General features: G+C 45.5%; 1 long non-coding RNA gene and 1 pseudogene across 2 annotated transcripts; one reads left to right on the plus strand and one right to left on the minus strand.

The window, feature by feature from the left end:
- Window positions 1-248: 248 nt before the first annotated feature.
- On the plus strand, window positions 249-4,756 carry LOC134479230 (uncharacterized). The gene is made up of 3 exons (XR_015623212.1): window positions 249-517; window positions 1,253-1,365; window positions 4,265-4,756. It is a non-coding gene; the product is annotated as an uncharacterized LOC134479230 (long non-coding RNA).
- A 2,746-nt stretch (window positions 4,757-7,502) lies between these two features.
- Acot5-ps1 (acyl-CoA thioesterase 5, pseudogene 1) lies at window positions 7,503-16,349 on the minus strand (annotated as a pseudogene). Its single transcript, XR_015623199.1, has 3 exons — window positions 14,789-16,349; window positions 12,078-12,279; window positions 7,503-9,547 (listed from the first exon to the last, which is right to left on the minus strand). The product of XR_015623199.1 is annotated as an acyl-CoA thioesterase 5, pseudogene 1 (transcript).
- Between the last annotated feature and the right edge of the window lie 510 nt (window positions 16,350-16,859).

The raw sequence follows: 16,859 nt of genomic DNA on the forward strand, positions 1-16,859 counted from the left end.
ACCCGCCAGAAAGCGTTCCTACCCAGGCCTGGGATTTCATGTCCGCTGTGGGAGGCCAGAGCGAGAGGGGAGCAAGGAACCGCTTTTGAGGGAAACTCCACCCAATGATCGAAGTCCTATTGCGTATGTTAGCTAAGGAAATTCCCGTAATCCCAGAAAAAAAACTGGCCAGGCTTTATCTGGGAAATTGGAGTCTTCCTTGCCAACTGGAAAAGGTCTACCAATCTGCCGGTGTTTGTGCGGAAATTGCACCTGAAGTCTGGTAGCAGGGAAAGTAGAACTGTGTGGTTGATGAGGGCCTGTCTAGGCCGGAAAAGCTGGCACAATGTGGTGAACCACGGAGGGCAGCGGCTCGCTGAGAAGTCTCCTTGTGAGCCAGATGAAGCAGTAACTCACACGGTAGAAGTCCTTAGCCTCACAGCAGCCAGAAGGTGGCAGTGGAGGCCTAGAAGACCCGGCGATGGATACAGCAGTGGATCTAACAGCGGGACCAGTGACCAGAGCAGGACGAGCTGTGGTAATCCCCAGCAGTCTGAGCCACCAATGTTAGGATTTAAATCTCAGTCTGCATCCCGACAGGGCACACCAAGCCAACACGGTTCACATGCAGAGGTTTAATGAGAGAAGAAGAGTAGAAGAAGGGAGGAACAAAGGAGGCCAGCCATGGGCACGCGGAGGGAAGGGAGGGGAATGGGGAAAGAAGGGACAGGGACAGAGGGGAAGAGAACAGAAAAGTGAAGAACAAAGAGAAAGCAAGAGAGAATGAGGAGGGGGCAAGCAGCCCCTTTTATAGTGTCAGGCACAGCTGACTGTTGGCAGGCAACTGGGGCAGAGCATACCTGGCTATTGCCAGGTAGCTGTGGGATTGGAGCTTAGACAGAATACCAACATCCGGGAGTCCGATAATTTTCTTGCCTAGCTGTGGATTCCTGTACTGTCCACCTCTATAAACCCTTCCTTTAGCCCCCTTCTGTGTGGCATGCTGTCTAGCTCTATGGCATCCATCTGTCCTGCCAACAGTAAGAATTAATTCATTTAATCTAAAATTGAATTGAGCCTAAGTCTTTGGCTTTTCCCAGTGGATCTGAATGCCATAGCATAGACAGCTAAGCCATGGGAGAATCTTGAATTGGAATTTGCATTTAGTCAACAAGGGAAATTTATCAAGAGGAGGAGGAATATGAAGAATATAGACACAGAAAGGGGACTGTAGAGATGGTTCAGTGGTTAAGAGCACTGACTGCTCTTCCAGAGGTCCTGAGTTCAATTCCCAGCAACCACATGGTGGCTCACATCCATCTGTAATGAGATCCGATGCCCTCTTCTGGTGGGTCTGAAGACAGCTACAGAACTCATATACATACAGTAAGTAAATCTTTAAAAAAGATGCAAGATGGGGTTGGGGATTTAGCTCAGTGGTAGAGCGCTTGCCTAGGAAGTGCAAGGCCCTGGGTTCGGTCCCCAGCTCCGAAAAAAAGAACCAAAAAAAAAAAAAAGATGCAAGATTCTCTTTTGTCAGGGGTAAAGCTTGAGACAAGTAGTTCTAAAAGATGTGTTAATACTTTGAAAGACATTTTTGGGACAAGCATATGTTAGGCTTCAAACCTCAGACAAATGGCCTATTTAACAAAATAAAGTGGACCTGGCCTCCAGGTTCTTCTAGAATCCCTCACGCCCTATCTGTTACAAGGCATTCCTGGCTGGCGTGCCCCAGGGGGCTGGGCTGTTCTTCCCCATATAATCCAATTATTTTGGTTACCTGCACTCTCTGCATCTTTGGCCTCCTGATTGCTGCACCTGGTTCCTCTGTCTCCCCATCTTCCTTCCCCTCACCCCCTACTCACATGGACCAGTGCAGTCTGGTCATGACCACTCTGGACTCTCTCAGATGTCCCTGCCTCTGGCTGTGCTCTCCCCCATATCCATAGTAAACTCTCTCCTCCACCATCCTAGAAGCACCACGTTTCTCTCCTTTTTGTTTCTTTTTTATATTCAGTAACATCTAGAGATAGACTGTTATCTGTTGGTACTTTGAAGGTGAAGAAATAAAGCTTCATAGATGTGAGAAACAAAGCTGTGAAAACAAGGTTTGGAGAAATACATCTGGGGGTCAGGATGCCTATGACAAACTCGTAACCTTTCTGAGAGATACATCTGACCTCAGGATGCCCAGTGATATGATAAAGTTTTGGTGATCAAGATATTGAGGTAATTCTGACTAAGCTAATTAAGACAAAACAATAACAACTGTTACCCTTATCCCTCCCTGGGGTAGAGTCTAAGAACGACCACAAGATGTCATAATGACCCTGCCTGACCACCCAGTTCCTCCCTCCCACCCCCAAGGGATGTGCCAACTTAGCCTTTCCCCAGTGATTCTCCAAGGCCATGTGTAGGGCTGGATGAGGAAAGTGACTGACTGAGCCAAGAACAGCCCCTTGAGCAGGCCAGCCAATACCTGACCAGATCCTTTGTCCTGTGTACCACCCAGGAGAATAGGCCAGCTAACCCTGTTGAAGTCTGCCCTCTGTAAGGAATAAAAGTTGTGTGCTTTTTGGGTTTGTTTTTTGCCTCTCCCTGTGTGGATGAACAACCCCACATAAGTGGATTAAAAACCTTATACCCAGGGGTTGGGGATTTAGCTCAGTGGTAGAGCGCTTGCCTAGGAAGCGCAAGGCCCTGGGTTCGGTCCCCAGCTCCGGAAAAAAAAAAAAAAAAAAAAAAAAACCAAAAAAAAAAAAAAAAAACAAAAACAAAAACAAAAAACAAACAAACAAAAAAAAACCTTATACCCTCACGCCATTGCAGCGGTCACTTTGTCAATCTGTGCTCTGTGGGTGGCACTCCTAAGGTAGGGCTGCTTCGGGGTCTTATAACAAAGGGGATTTTGAGGACCTTTGGGAGTTAGGTCTACACTGCAGTGGGAAGTGTGTGTGCCCTTGGACTCTGTGGAGCTCTCAAGTGACCAGCATGCAATCATGGAACTCTGTGCCCTCCTGGGGTCTGCCTAGAGGGCCAACCTCTGTAGGGAAGCAAAGACTCAGCCTTTTGTCCCTTTTGGTGATCTGCATTGAAGAGCCCAGGCCTGTGAACAAGGCCTATGTAAGAAGGCCCAGGGGAAATGGTTGTATGCACTCCCTATCTTAGGACCATAGTCACTGCCCACGAGTGGGTCAGGCCAAGAACACTTCAAGACATCCTGCTGTAGCCTGGCTCTTAAATGTAGCCCCAAGAGAGACAGAGAAAAGATCTTGATAGTTCTAGACACTGTGATCTGGTTTTTAAGCAACTTGACTTAAGTAACTCAGCAACTTTTACTCAAAAGCCAACAACAACAAAAACCCTTGTCCTTAACTTTGATTCATCAGGACCTGAGTTGGAATTCAGATTTTGTAGCCTGGCTCTTGTGAGCTACAAAACACTTGACAGCTGACCCGCCCTAGGGCAGGAAAGATGTTTACAAAGCAATTGGCAAGCACTTAGGTTTACAACCAAACAAAGAAACATATTCAAGATGTGGCTCTCAGTGCAACGCTTGAGGAAGTGCTAACAGGTGCCTTGCACGTGTTTAACAAACAGCTTTTCCATTATGGGTGTTCACAGGGCTTCAAGGCAGAAAAATGCTCCTCCTTTTACTTCCTGAGGATTCAAAAACTTCTGTGCTCAATCAACATAAGAGAGTAAAACCTAAGATATGTTAATACAAAATTGTCATAATAAAAAAAAAGGGTTGGACTCATCCCTGTGCTAATGTGTGCTTGTAAATCCCTAAAGGTAGGTAACGCCCTTAGACCCGGGTAGACCTCAGCTGGATCAGATTGTCTTTTACTTACATTTGTGGTTCTCAACCTATGGGTCTCAACCCCTGTGAGGGCTTACCTAAGACCGTCGGATGTCAAACATCAACATTATGATTCATAACAGTAGCAAATTTACAGTTATAAAGTAGCAAAAAAATAATTCTATGGCTGGGGGAGGGGCACCATGAGTTTCAGAACCCAGAATAAAAGAATAAAAAAATAGAATTAAAAGACACAGGGTAAAATGTTTATGGCTACGACTGGGCATGGAGCTGCATTCCTTTAATCCCAGCATTCATTGTACGTGTTAGGAGACAGAGGCAGGCAGATCTTTGTGAGTTTGAGGTAAATGTGGTCTACATAGAAAGTTCCAGGACAGTCCGTCATAACTACACAGTGAGACGGGATTTTGATAGACACTTCATAGTCCCTCCTACAAATTACATGTGCACTTCCTTCTGTAGGGATGGATCTGCACACCCACAGGACAGCTCATCAAGTACACACGGCTGATGGTTTGTTGGCTCCGAGTTACCCTCAAGGCTAATCACCCACACACTGACTGGGGAAATTCGGGACTCGTGCCCCTGGAGCATGCAAACCATTCCCTGGCTACACAGAGCAAAGGTAATGAAGGAAAAGTGCAGTCTGAGACAAGGCAACCACACGGCCAGAGGGCAAGAATGACTACGATTGACTGACTACCTTTGCTCCCCATCCCTATATACCGTGATGGCTGAAGAGGAAGAGGAAGGCTGTTGAGGATGCCCATCCACTGAGCTCTCATAATGTCAACTCTCTGACTAATTCATACTTTAAAGAATCAATTCCTGTCTCTGCCTCTCACAGTCCCTGAGTGACAAGTTGCAAGGGCTCTGGTGCCTCAGTCTTTTTCTTCCTCTCTCTAAGGCTGCACTCTTGGCTGGACCTTTAGTAAATGCATGGGTCTCCAGTGTGTCAATGTTGGGTTTAATTTCAGGTTACTGAGCATGCAAGATAGAGGGAAAGAATTTTACCCTCCACTTCCAAAGACTGAAACTTTATTTCTATCTTTCCGTTGACCTGATTATAGTTTACTATGTTTATTATAGTAGCTTCAAGTCTTTGAAAGACCCTAGTTCTCATTGAAGTGTAAGAGCTATTAAGAGGCTTGGCCTGATAGAAAGTAGGTAGGTTATGGAGTTCCTGTGAAAGACCCTAAGGGCTTTCGAGAGCTTTACACCTACTGCCTCAGGTCAAGACTAGGCCAAGTTCCATTCTCTACCCACAGTTTTCAGGAGGAGCAGGGACATTCTTGAAAAACTGCAGAATGTACTGACTAATAGTCACCTGACCCTCTGGTCCCAGATAGAGTTCAAATTCATGCCATATGCTTGCTAGCCAATAGATTCAAAGGTCAATATGATTAGCCAATCAGTTTAAACAGTAACCTGGCTTTTTGTGGTTTGCTCTAGAGTTACTGTATTTTGATGTTAATTCCACTGTCCCAAGGACAGCTGCCTAGTCAAGGACTCAGAACTCAGGTGACTTCACCAGAACCACCTCTCTATTGAATTTGTAAAGTACTGGTGAAGGGCAGGTACAGGATAGAAGGAGGCCTGTCATTGGAGGAGAAGGAAGGATGGGCGGGAGAGAAGTTTGAAGGAAGAGGAGGAGACTAAGGGAGAGAGGAGAGAAAGGAGGGAGAGAGGGGCAGAGAAGCCATGGCAGGACAAGATGGCAGGTGACGTTAAGATTCTGTTCTGTGTATTTACAGGTTGTTATTAATGTTCTCAAGGAATGGATAGTACCAGGCTTTGTATGTTTAAGTGGGCAATTATATCTTACCAATTGGGTCAAAGGTTATTGTGTTGTGTGTTCTTTTATGTGAGGGTTTGAGTGTAGGAAAGTGCGCAGCTGGGGTGTGTTTCCGCCAAGACATGTAGCAGATATCTTGGGGCACTGTGGTGGGGACCTAGCGAGTAAAAGACAACTATACCCTTTTTACATTTATATTTTTACAACAACCCTGGCTGATTTAACCTGTATTCCTAAAAAGTATAAAAACTGCTTGTTAGGTCGCCTTCTAGTCACTCACCACAGGGGACTGATTGAAGATCGACATTGACGTGCCGGAAAATAAATCTCTTGCATTTGCATCGAACTCTGTCTTCCTGTCTCACTTGGGGGATCTCCCGGGAGTTAAGGGTCACTTTGAGCCTTACACCTCAGTCTTTTTGGTCCTCTCTGTAAGGCTGCACTGTTGACTGGGATCTTTTGTAAATGCATGAGTCTACAGTGTGCCAATGTTGGGTTTAGTTTCCGGTTACTGAGCATGCAGGATAGAGGGAAAGAATTTTACCCTCCACTTCCAAAGGCTGAAAACTTTATTTCTATCTTTCCCTTGAGTTTATTATAGTTTATTATGTTTATTATGCTTGCTTCAAGTCTTAAACTTCCCCTCACTTTCTCTTTCTATTTTTTGGGACTTCTGATTCAAAAGGAGAATAGAGCAAAGGGAACACATACACAATAAGCAGTGCCTTAGGGAACTGTGAGAGGCCCCAGGAGAAAAGGCAGAGGGCCTTTTACCTCAGGTGTATTTGGTTCCCTGGATTGTTCTTGGATATGATTTCATGACTCCTGTGACGAACATTTACATTGAACTTATAAGACATGTTTGTTCTTGCTGCTTGTTGGAACATCCAGTCTGGTAAAAGGATGTGTTGAGCGATGTCCTCAGTGTGCCCTGAATGGGAACGTGGCCTCTGCCTTGCTGTCATGCTTTCCAAGAGATAATCTATAGTAGGTGCCAGGCAACTGGGTTTAGTCTGTTCCAAGAAAGTTCTGGAAAGAGCTGCCCTGTTAATATTTAATATGTATTTACTGGCATTTATTTACATGTTTTCCTGAACTCAAACAACTTTCCTAGGGTCATTGCCTTCTTTGTTTCTTTCACGTATAAAAGTGCACTGAAACTGAAGCAGGACTGTAGTCTGCCCCATGCTCTCAGGTCTCGGTAGCAAACACCTAATGCTCTTGATATGTTGTCGTAAAATTATAAAAACTAAAATGCTGTCTTTTATCCCCCACTAGGTCTGGCACCACAGTGCCCCAAGATATCTGATAGATATCTTAATCTCAGTCAGCAAAGCATCTCACCCACTCTGCTCCACCCCATATCACACCGCCGAAGGCCTCTCTCTGAGCCTGGCAGCGATCTCTCTACCCATCCAGTTCCCAAGGCAGGTTTCCATGCCAGAAAGACACATCTCAACTCCGTGACAACTTAGTGTCCCAGGCGCCACACACTCTCTTAAACTTAATTCTCCACAAGAAAGAACACACAATAACCTCTGATCTAATTGATAAGATATAATTGCCCACCTAAACACATAAAGCCCTGTATACATCCATCCCTTAAGAACATTCATAACAACCTGTAAAGGTACAGAGTGGAATCTTAACGTCAGCCTCCATGTTCTCTCCACGGCTTCTCTCTCGGCTCCCCCAGTCTCCAGTCTCCTCCTCTTCCCTCAAACTTTTCTCCTGCCCAACCGTCCTTCTCATCCAATGACAGGCCTTGTTCTATCTTTACCTGCTTCACTGTATGACATCCTACATTTGAGTGTCAGAGGAAAATATATATGAGGAGTTGGTTGCCTTTTAAAACAAATTTGAAGAATCAGAATACAACAATTATAAATTAAGGTGCAAACACAGTTAAGGTTTTAAGAAACATTCAGGTTTATTGAATTATTTATAACAGGTGGTCTCACTTTTATATAGTGTTACCAATATCATTTTTAAAAATCACATAATCCTAATGTAAATGTTCTACCAACCTTTGAGATATTGAAGTTACGTGTCCATAGTATATACAAGAAGCCCAATACAATTGCTTTGCTAGAAGAATCCTTATTCATTTGAAAAGATATTATAAAGCTAGATGCACATTTGCTTTAATTTTTTTTTCCTTTTCTTTTTTTCGGAGCTGGGGACTGAACCCAGGGCCTTGTGCTTGCTAGGCAAGTGCTCTACCACTGAGCTAAATCCCCAACCCCTGCTTTAAAATTTTTATTAGTTTTATTTCTAACTAGTAAATACTCTGTAACTAAAGTGTTGTGACTTCCATTCTAACAGGAGAAATTGAAATCTGATATTGTTTTTTAACATTTTCTTATGTATTTAATGTATATAAGTACACTGCATCTGTCTTCAGAAACACCAGAAAAGGGCCTTGGATCCCATAACAGATGGTTGTGAGCCACCATGTAGTTGCTGGGATTTGAACTCAGGACCTCTGGAAGAGCATCAGTGCTCTTAATACTGAGCTACCTCTCCAGCCTCAAACCTGATATTAAATGAGTTTTATATTACAGCCGAGGGATTGGAACCTGGACCCAGAAGCTGCAATGATTCACGTACTTCATATAAAATGGTGTGTGATTGGCATGTAGTCAGAAAATCTGTGTTAATCACAACCGGATTACCTATGACCCTAAGCGTAGTGCAAATGCCGTGTAAATAGCTCCGATTCTGCAGCATGATGCTTAAGGGAAAATGCCCTGACAAGGCCCTGTGTGCTCAGAGGAGGTTTAGAGCCTTTTGATCCCTAGGTGATACAGGCTGCAATGAAGAACCTACAGACACGAGGAGCTACTGCATATGCTTTCTCGCACGGAGATTAAGGATTTGTTCATGAGCAGTCACTTAGTAAATAGTTATCCGCTTGCAGTATGCAGTAGGCACCGAAGCGCTACCAGTTGCTTTCTGTTCCACGAAGCAGAAACGCTTCTCAACCTCTTAAGGTTCTTAAAAATTGCTACCCACTAAGGTGCAGTGGGCTAGCTCAGCAGCAGAGTGCTAGCCCTACTATGCACAAGCCCTGGGCTCAGTCCTTGGCACCGTAAGAAAGTAAGACCCAATCCTTCCTCAAACACAGTCCATAAAACTTTGGGGGGGGGGGGGAAGACTTCAAGACTTCATTAAAAGGAGAAAAACAAAGTGCGTACACATGAGTATCAGAAATGTCACTACTCAAAGAAAATAACAGTTTTGCTGGGATTGTCCTCTCGTTAACACCCAAGTGTTTGTGGAAAAGTCTAGAGTTTCTGCCAAGCGTCCACCTGGGCCATGGTGTGAGCCCTGGGCTCTCCTCCTCAGATCACAACAAAGTTAAAGTAAAAGTGTGTTGGGGCTGGGGATTTAGCTCAGTGGTAGAGCGCTTACCTAGGAAGCGCAAGGCCCTGGGTTCGGTCCCCAGCTCCGAAAAAAAGAACCAAAAAAAAAAAAAAAAAAAAGTGTGTTGAAGCCTTACACAAGGGGAAGTAAGGAGGCTCAATATAGTGGCCTGTCTCTGGGTAGAAGATGATCTGAGGCTTCTCCTTCCCATGGGCCTGCAAGCGTTTGGAGGCCTCTCTGGCATAGAACTCGCTCTTCCAGTTGCGGTCATCCTGACCAACGAGGAACAGGAAGGTCGTGTTAGACCTTTCCACAGGGATGATGCTTTTCTGGTCTGGACCTTCTGGAGGGACAGTCAGGATATCTATAACATCTTTAAACCCATCTTTGGTCACCCTGATTCGTTCTAGATTCATGCTCGAAGCAGGCAGACTCTCCTCCTTGTAGTATAATGTTCCAGCAACATTGACCATGGAGCCATTGATTATGACAGCGGCTGTGATGCCGTTCAGGAAAGAGGCCATGGAGAGGCAGAGTTCAGCCCCTTTGGAAATCCCCAGCAGGCCAATTCCTGGACCCTTGACCTAAGGAAGAGACAGAGAATGAAAGGGAATAAGTACGTTTGTGAGATCACATTTAAAAGAATACAATCGATAAAGACATTGGAAATTAGAACCATGAAACTGAGCGGAAATTGTACTTAGTACCAAACATCCAGTCCCCCATCTTGCCAGCACCTGACTTCCCTGAAGGTGGGCATGCAGAGCTGTGAATCTCACTTTACCATTCTGGCATTCAAAATCGGTTCTTGGGCTGGAGAGATGGCTCAGTGGTTAAGAGCACCGACTGCTCTCCCAGAGGTCCTGAGTTCAAATCCCAGCAACCACATGGTGGCTCACAACCATCTGTAGTGGGATCCGATGCCCTCTTCTGGTGATATATATATATATATATATATATATATATATATATATATATATATATATATATATTAATATTAAAGGTGATTAGCTCTCTTCAAATCAATGTCAGTGGTAAGATGAGGCTCAAGTCTAAGTCCCACCCACAGTCTCCATGAAGCAATATCTGGAACTGAGGAGTCCATTTTTCTCATCCCATTGTATGTCCACTCAGAAACTAGGCCATGGACCATTTGCTATCCACCCTGGGTGTAAGGCACTCTGCTTCAGCAGTTGATCTGCCTGTCTGATTTGCTCTGGGGCTGGAGGCTGCAGACTCCGGTTTAGTAGGTGTGAGAACAGTGGGAGGCTGGGTAAAGCCTCTGCAGGGAATTGTACCTCCCTAAGTTGAAGCCCTTCACCATTTGTTACTAACTCACAGGGTCATGGAAAGTTTAAGACTGTAGCTAAGCCGTCCTTGAAGTTTCATTTAGATAAACACATTCAATATCATTTCCCCTGTTTTTACACCCGGGGTCCTGGGGTGTGTATCTTCTTTATGACCTTTGGTTAATGGTTTCTGTAACCCTCTGGAATGTGCCCTAAGTTTCAGAAGTCTATTGTTATCTCAGGAGCAATTAAGCAGTGCTATTATAAAAGGGTCTCAAATATCTCTGTGGAGGTTGTCATGGTAACCCTTGCATGCTGGACATTTCCACAGACCACACGCTCTTTGTCTTTGTGTACTATCTGAGTCTGGGCTCTTCCTTCTGGGATTTTCAGATCCTTACAGCACACTCTTAAGCGTTACTATGTCTAAGGAAGCACGTGGACAAGTCAGGAAAATGATTTCCTTCCTGCCTGTGACATATTTACATTAAGTGGTGGGCACTGCATTCACATGGTTTCATGGTTGTCCAGTAAGCATCACGGTAAACTGAGATAAGTTTCCCTTTATGAATAAGAATTCAAGACGGGGGGCTGGGGATTTAGCTCAGTGGTAGAGCGCTTACCTAGGAAGCGCAAGGCCCTGGGTTCGGTCCCCAGCTCCGAAAAAAAGAACCAAAAAAAAAAAAAAAAAAAAAAAAGAATTCAAGACGGTACGTATAGATCTTGGGGAAGGAGATGCTTCAAATAACTTGAAAAATAGTATTATTCAAACTAAGAATTGATTTTTTTAAAGGGAGTGTTTAGGGGAAATGGACTTGTAAGAAATGTTTCTATTCAAAACTAATGGCGGGCTTTGGAGCGTGGGTTTCTGCAGTTATGTGGTTTTGTGACTGTAGGTCTAGGCAAGGGGTTTATACTGAATCAGGAACTCAGCTTTCACTGAAGTGTTTACAAAAGCATAAGCTCCCAGACAAGGGTTCTACCACTTCTCACGGGTGAGCTTTCAACCCGTGCAACACGGGGCCCTTCCCATCGACCCTCACTTTGGCTAGTCTTCATCAGTGGCCTCTTAGTTTCCTTGTCTCACCGATTGTCTATTTCTTTTATCTTTTTTCCAGAACCATCCCCGCCTTGCCTCACACTCCACTCTAAACTTGTGTGGACCTGATTTTTCTTCCTGACTTGTAGCCAGGTCTGACTGTTTGGGCACATGATTGACATTTATTAGTGGTAGGTTCTACTGCAGGGGCATCACAAGTATGAGCCATTTAACACTCAGAAGACAATAAGAGGTTGGAGACACACTCACAAAACACAGAGCACTGATGCTCTAAGGGATTCAAGCCTGGGCTAAGCCTGATTGTGGGGGGGAGGGAAGGGTTGTGTTTTTGTTTTTTGTTTTTTTGTTAGATCGTGTGTGTGTGTGTGTGTGTGTGTGTGTGTGTGTGTGTGTGTGTGTGTTGTTGTTGTTGTTGTTGTTGTTGTTGTTGTTGTTGCCATGTCTATGACTCCAGCTATACTGTTATTCCCTGGAGCTGGAGTTAGGGGTATTATGAGCCACTTAGCCTGGGTACTGGCTACCCATCTTTAGCCTTCTGGAAGATCAGCAAGTGATCTTAATGGCTGAGACACTCCCTACGGCCCGATATCCTCATGTATATGCGGACTGTGCCCGTGTACCAGAAATGCACTTTTCTTCCTGATGTGGGAGGCGAAGATCCGGTTGTTTCACAATGTCTCAGCAACTGAGTTGAAAATCTTACCTCGCCAGGGTGGGTATTTTAGGAGCACAGTTTCTAAACCAAAAGCAAAAGGGACAGCCAACCTGAGGGTGACGGAGCTGGTAGGACACAGCTTCCTCAAAGTACTCCAGGCGGATAATGTCCATGTCCTTGGGGAGGTCCTTGTAGTGTAATAAGCCAGAGCCATGACGGCAAAGCCCTTCCCAGCCAGCAGACTCGCCCGGTACTCCAGAAGGCCGCCTCCAACTCCAAAAAGATTTATGATTCCAGGAAAGGGTCCATTCCCTTAAAGACAAAACAAGCAAGAGTCCTCAGGTGAATTTTAGAATTCGTTCTTTCATTTCAGTGGGAGCAGGGAGGGGAGTGGTGAGCACCTAAGCCTCTTTTCCTTTGATGGAAGACCTTACTGGATATTATACCAGAGGGGCGATGACCTGGAGCAACAGGGAAGGAGAGACAGCTGACCATGTTCTCAGCTCAACAGCATTTGCACTGAGACCTCAGCAGCTCTGCGTGCCTGCCATCACGGAACTCAGGCACTGGCCGAATGGGAGAATGGATGTTTGGCCCTTTGTGCAATTCCCTCGGATCCACTTAGCTTCCTGGTCCTAATTCCCAATGTCCTTATCAACTGTATTCTTGTATCTGTGATTTCCAATGTGCTCTTTTCCTACTTAAACCACCCAAAGTCTGTTTTTGATGCTTGTAATAAAAACGATAGTTTGATCTCGCAACTATTATGGTATCAAAGCCCACCATTAGTTTACCTATAAAAAGTATCTTTAAAGGAATTCTACATTCTAAGGTAATGTCTATATATTCCGTGGCAGGGCTTATAACTTTTTAAAGTTATTTTTAAAGGTTTTTTATTTTATGTGAATGAATGTTTTGCTGAGAGAGAGAGAGAGAGAGAGAGAGAGAGAGAGAGAGAGAGTATGCGTGTGTGAGCACGAGTGCCTGTGTGCACTCGAGTGCACACTACCCACGTGCCTGGTGGCCAAAGTTGATTGAAGAGGGTATCGGATCACCTATAACTGGAGTTACAGATGTGGGTGCTGGGAATTGAACTCACAGCCAATTCTCTTAACCACTAAGCCATCTCTCTAGCCCAAGGCTTGTCATTTTCAAGGTTGTCATCAAATTGTCCACCTCACTCCACGTTTATCTGTACTTGCTTAAAAGTTCTGGACTCTTACTGGACATACTAATTCCTATATTGAGGCAGTAGGAGAGCCATTTGTACCACGGATAGTGTGTGTTGTTGCCCCTTCCCTCTCCTCCTATGAGGTTTTGTGTCTTTGTTGCCTGGTATTAATTTCCTTTGTTAAATTCTGTGTCCTTATTATGTGTGTTTGATGTGTAAAGTCAGTGCTACCATGTTCTCTTATTCCTTTACTTTAATACAGGGCCTTACTCTGTAGCTCAGAGTGCTCTGAAAGTCACTGTTGTAGCTCAGGCAAGCCTCAAACTTGTAGTAATCCTAACACTTCACCTCCACCCCATCTTCCTCTAACCTCTGCCTTAGAATCTGTCTCACTGAGGTTTTATTTTTCCTTTACTCTTTTCTGACCCTGTAGGAAACTCTCCCCCAGTTCCCCACCCCAAAATATAAAGTTACAATTTTTTCCCCCACAATAGTTTTAATGATACGGCACACACACACACACAAGCATGACTTGCAGGAGCTCCCTGAATAACAAGAGTTAGCTTACTGTAACACAGACTATAGTGTGAAAGGAGTCTCTGACGAGGGAACCTAGTCGACGGCAAGTTGTGATCAGGAGAGAGTGGAAAAAGTATGTTGGAAAATTAAACTGGAGATAAATCCCAGAGTGAACCATGCTACAGACCTCAGGAAACTCTGAACTTTAAAAAAAAAAACAAAAAAAAAAAACAAAAAACAGTGCCCTAATTAGGATACCAGGTTGCGACAGACTCAGAAGAGAAAGGAAATATAGACAATCATGAGAAAGTTAAGGAAAGACAGCATAGAAATCTCTTATGAGGGCCCTTAGATGTTGGTGGAGTTTTCCCTGTTAAAGCCTACATATGTAGCTATCCTATTTTAGAGCTGTTTGCCAGAGAACCATCTACAGCCCTTCCACCTTCTGCAGCATCATTGGGGGCATCAAACCTTGCAGCTCTAAGCATTAACTGATGTGTAGGAAACAGAGCGTTCTTCTATCCTAGGATGATCTTCAAACTGCTTTTCTCAGCATTTCAACAATCAAAGGGTCATGAACGTCACTGGCCAAATTCCCTACAATGGCTCATTGTGAGTAACTGAACTACAGCCCCTCTCAAAGCTGTGGATTTGACCCTGGGAAAGAGTTACCTCGGAATCACCCAAGAAACAAAACTCCTTGGCCCTCTACACCCACACTTTTGGACTCTGAGTGGCGCTAAAGTCCTGCAAGTTAGAGAGTTCCCCGTTACTCACACTGTCCCACTTTGCCTGAACAACAGATGCCCAATGTGAACTTGTGCACAACCACCCGTGGGTCTTATCACAGTGAAGATTTGAACCCGTGCACAAGCAACGGTGGGCCTAAAGATCAACAGGGCAGATTTCTAGTTCACGGGGCTTGGATGAACTCTGCTGCTCTGCTTTTCTAAGCAACTTCGAATGCAGCTTTTCTGGTTCAAGATTCATCCAGCCGTGAACCCAAGTACTCAAGGCTTTTCCAGGGACCACTGATCTCTAAGAGACCCAATAGAAAGAGTAGACGACTGGACAAAGAGAAGGGGCCCCAAGCTTTGCAACCAGGGCTGGAAGAAGGTGAGGCAAACTCACCTGGGGGCAGGAAGAGCGTGGTGCGCACCCGGCCCTCGCGCACGGGCACGCGCCGCACCCCGGGAGCCATGAAGTGACGCTCGTGCACCGTCCGGGCCAGCAGCCGCCGACCGTCAGGCTCGTGTCCGTCCAGCACCTCCAGCTCCACCACGAAGGGCGTCTGCACGTCGCGCTTGATCAGACGCCAGAAAGGCCGTTCGGGCTCCATGGCCCAGATCAGCCCCATGGGCTCGAGCCCCGTGAAGCTGCCGCCCAGAGCGGGCGCGCGCGCCAGGTCCAGCTCTCCGTGGGCATCGGCGCGGTAGAGCGCGTGGGCTCGGAAGAGCGCGCCCTTCTCGTCGCGCAGGGACGAGCACAACGTGACGGGCTGCTCGGGGGCCAGTCCACGCACCGTGATCCTCAGCGGCTCGTCCCAGCAGCTGCGGCCGGTGGGCTCCAGGGTCAGCCTTGCCTCCATGAGGAGCGAGGGTGGGGTGGGGGTGGGGTGGCCTGGGAGAGCACGACCGGAGTTCGGAGCAGAGCCTGACCTGCTGTGGAGGCGACCTAGTGCGTCTCTGGGAGTTTCTGACTCGTGGGCTCCGCGTGACAAGACAAGGACAGTGGGATGATCCGGGAAGTCAGAGTAACAGTGAGGCAGAGCCAAGGTGGAAGATTCGGCCCCTGTCCACATCTACTCTTTTTTTTTTTTTTTTTTTTTTTTGGTTCTTTTTTTCGGAGCTGGGGACCGAACCCAGGGCCTTGCGCTTCCTAGGTAAGCCCTCTACCACTGAGCTAAATCCCCAGCTCCCACATCTACTCTTACTGTGAGAGTTGGGCGATCGATTGGTGGACGATCGATTGGTGGCAACGCTATGGCTTTCCACGTAAATAAAAGTAAGAACATAAAAATAGTTAAGACCAGTTAACTTGAAAAACCGATGTATTTCGTACAGTTAGAGTCTTAGAATCCCTAGTGGGATGCTATGCCTTTAATTCCAGCATTTGGAAGGCAGAGGAAGGTGGATCTCGAGGTCAGCCTGGTCTAAGGAGTAAGTTCCAGGACATCCAGGGCTACACAGGGCTACATTTGTCTCAAGGGGGGTAAAAAAAAACCAAGCCAGAGACAAGAGAAAGGGGGTGGGGATAGGTAGGTAGTGACTTCTAGGAATTCTTCAGGCTACTGGGAGTGTGCCCATGAACAGAGCTGTAGAATCCTAATGTCTTTCTTTCTAATGCCTGATGTGTATATAGTTGGACCTCACCTTGCTGTCTAGGTACTCCCACTAGAGGCTTCTATCAGTGGAGGCCCCAGATCTCAGACTGGATTACAGAAACTTTAAACATTTTCTCTTCATAAATTAATACCCGGGAATATCTCACTGCAGTAATGTAGACCTGGTTAAAACAATTATCTGTGGGAAAGAATGCCTGGAGCAGAAGAATATCTCCTAGGGTCTGGTGTTGGTCTTTTCTAGATCTTGTTCTGCCTGCATGTTTGTGTGTATAAATTCACATGACACATTCGACCTTTTCTTTTCACATGTGCCTTTCCTAGGTTTCAATTTGTTTCTCAAAGGTTGTGTGCCAGAAAAAAAAAAAACAAACAAAAAAACAAAAACAACTCACTCTAGATCAGGCTGGACTTGAACTCACAGAAACCCAGCTGCCTCTGCCCCCCAAGTATTGAAATTAAAAGCATGTGCCACCATCGCTTGGCACTGTGTGGTAGGAACTCCATATCCGCTGTACCTGTAAGAATAGGTAAAAACTTTGAAAGAACGCTGTATTGGTGAATGGACGGGGTGGGTTATCTCTAGTTTTCTCTTCGAAGGATGAGTATGACCCTTTTTCTTGCATGCTCTGTCTGCCTGTGTGTGTTTGTTTAAAACAGAATCTCTCTCTATGTAACCCAGGCTTGCTTTGAATTACAATTATTGGAGTTCAGGAATTGCCACTCAAACCAAATGAACCATGACCTTGGTTAAGCAAGAGTAGTTTATTGAATGCACACCTTAATACTGGATATCCAGGACCACAAAAGGGACTCAGGAACCCAACCGCAGTACAGTCTACTCTCAGAGTAGACTTTTTT

This window comes from Rattus norvegicus, chromosome 6, assembly GCF_021556685.1.
Source record: "Rattus norvegicus strain SHRSP/BbbUtx chromosome 6, alternate assembly SHRSP_T2T, whole genome shotgun sequence".
In the NCBI taxonomy this organism is placed as follows: Eukaryota; Metazoa; Chordata; class Mammalia; order Rodentia; family Muridae; genus Rattus; species Rattus norvegicus.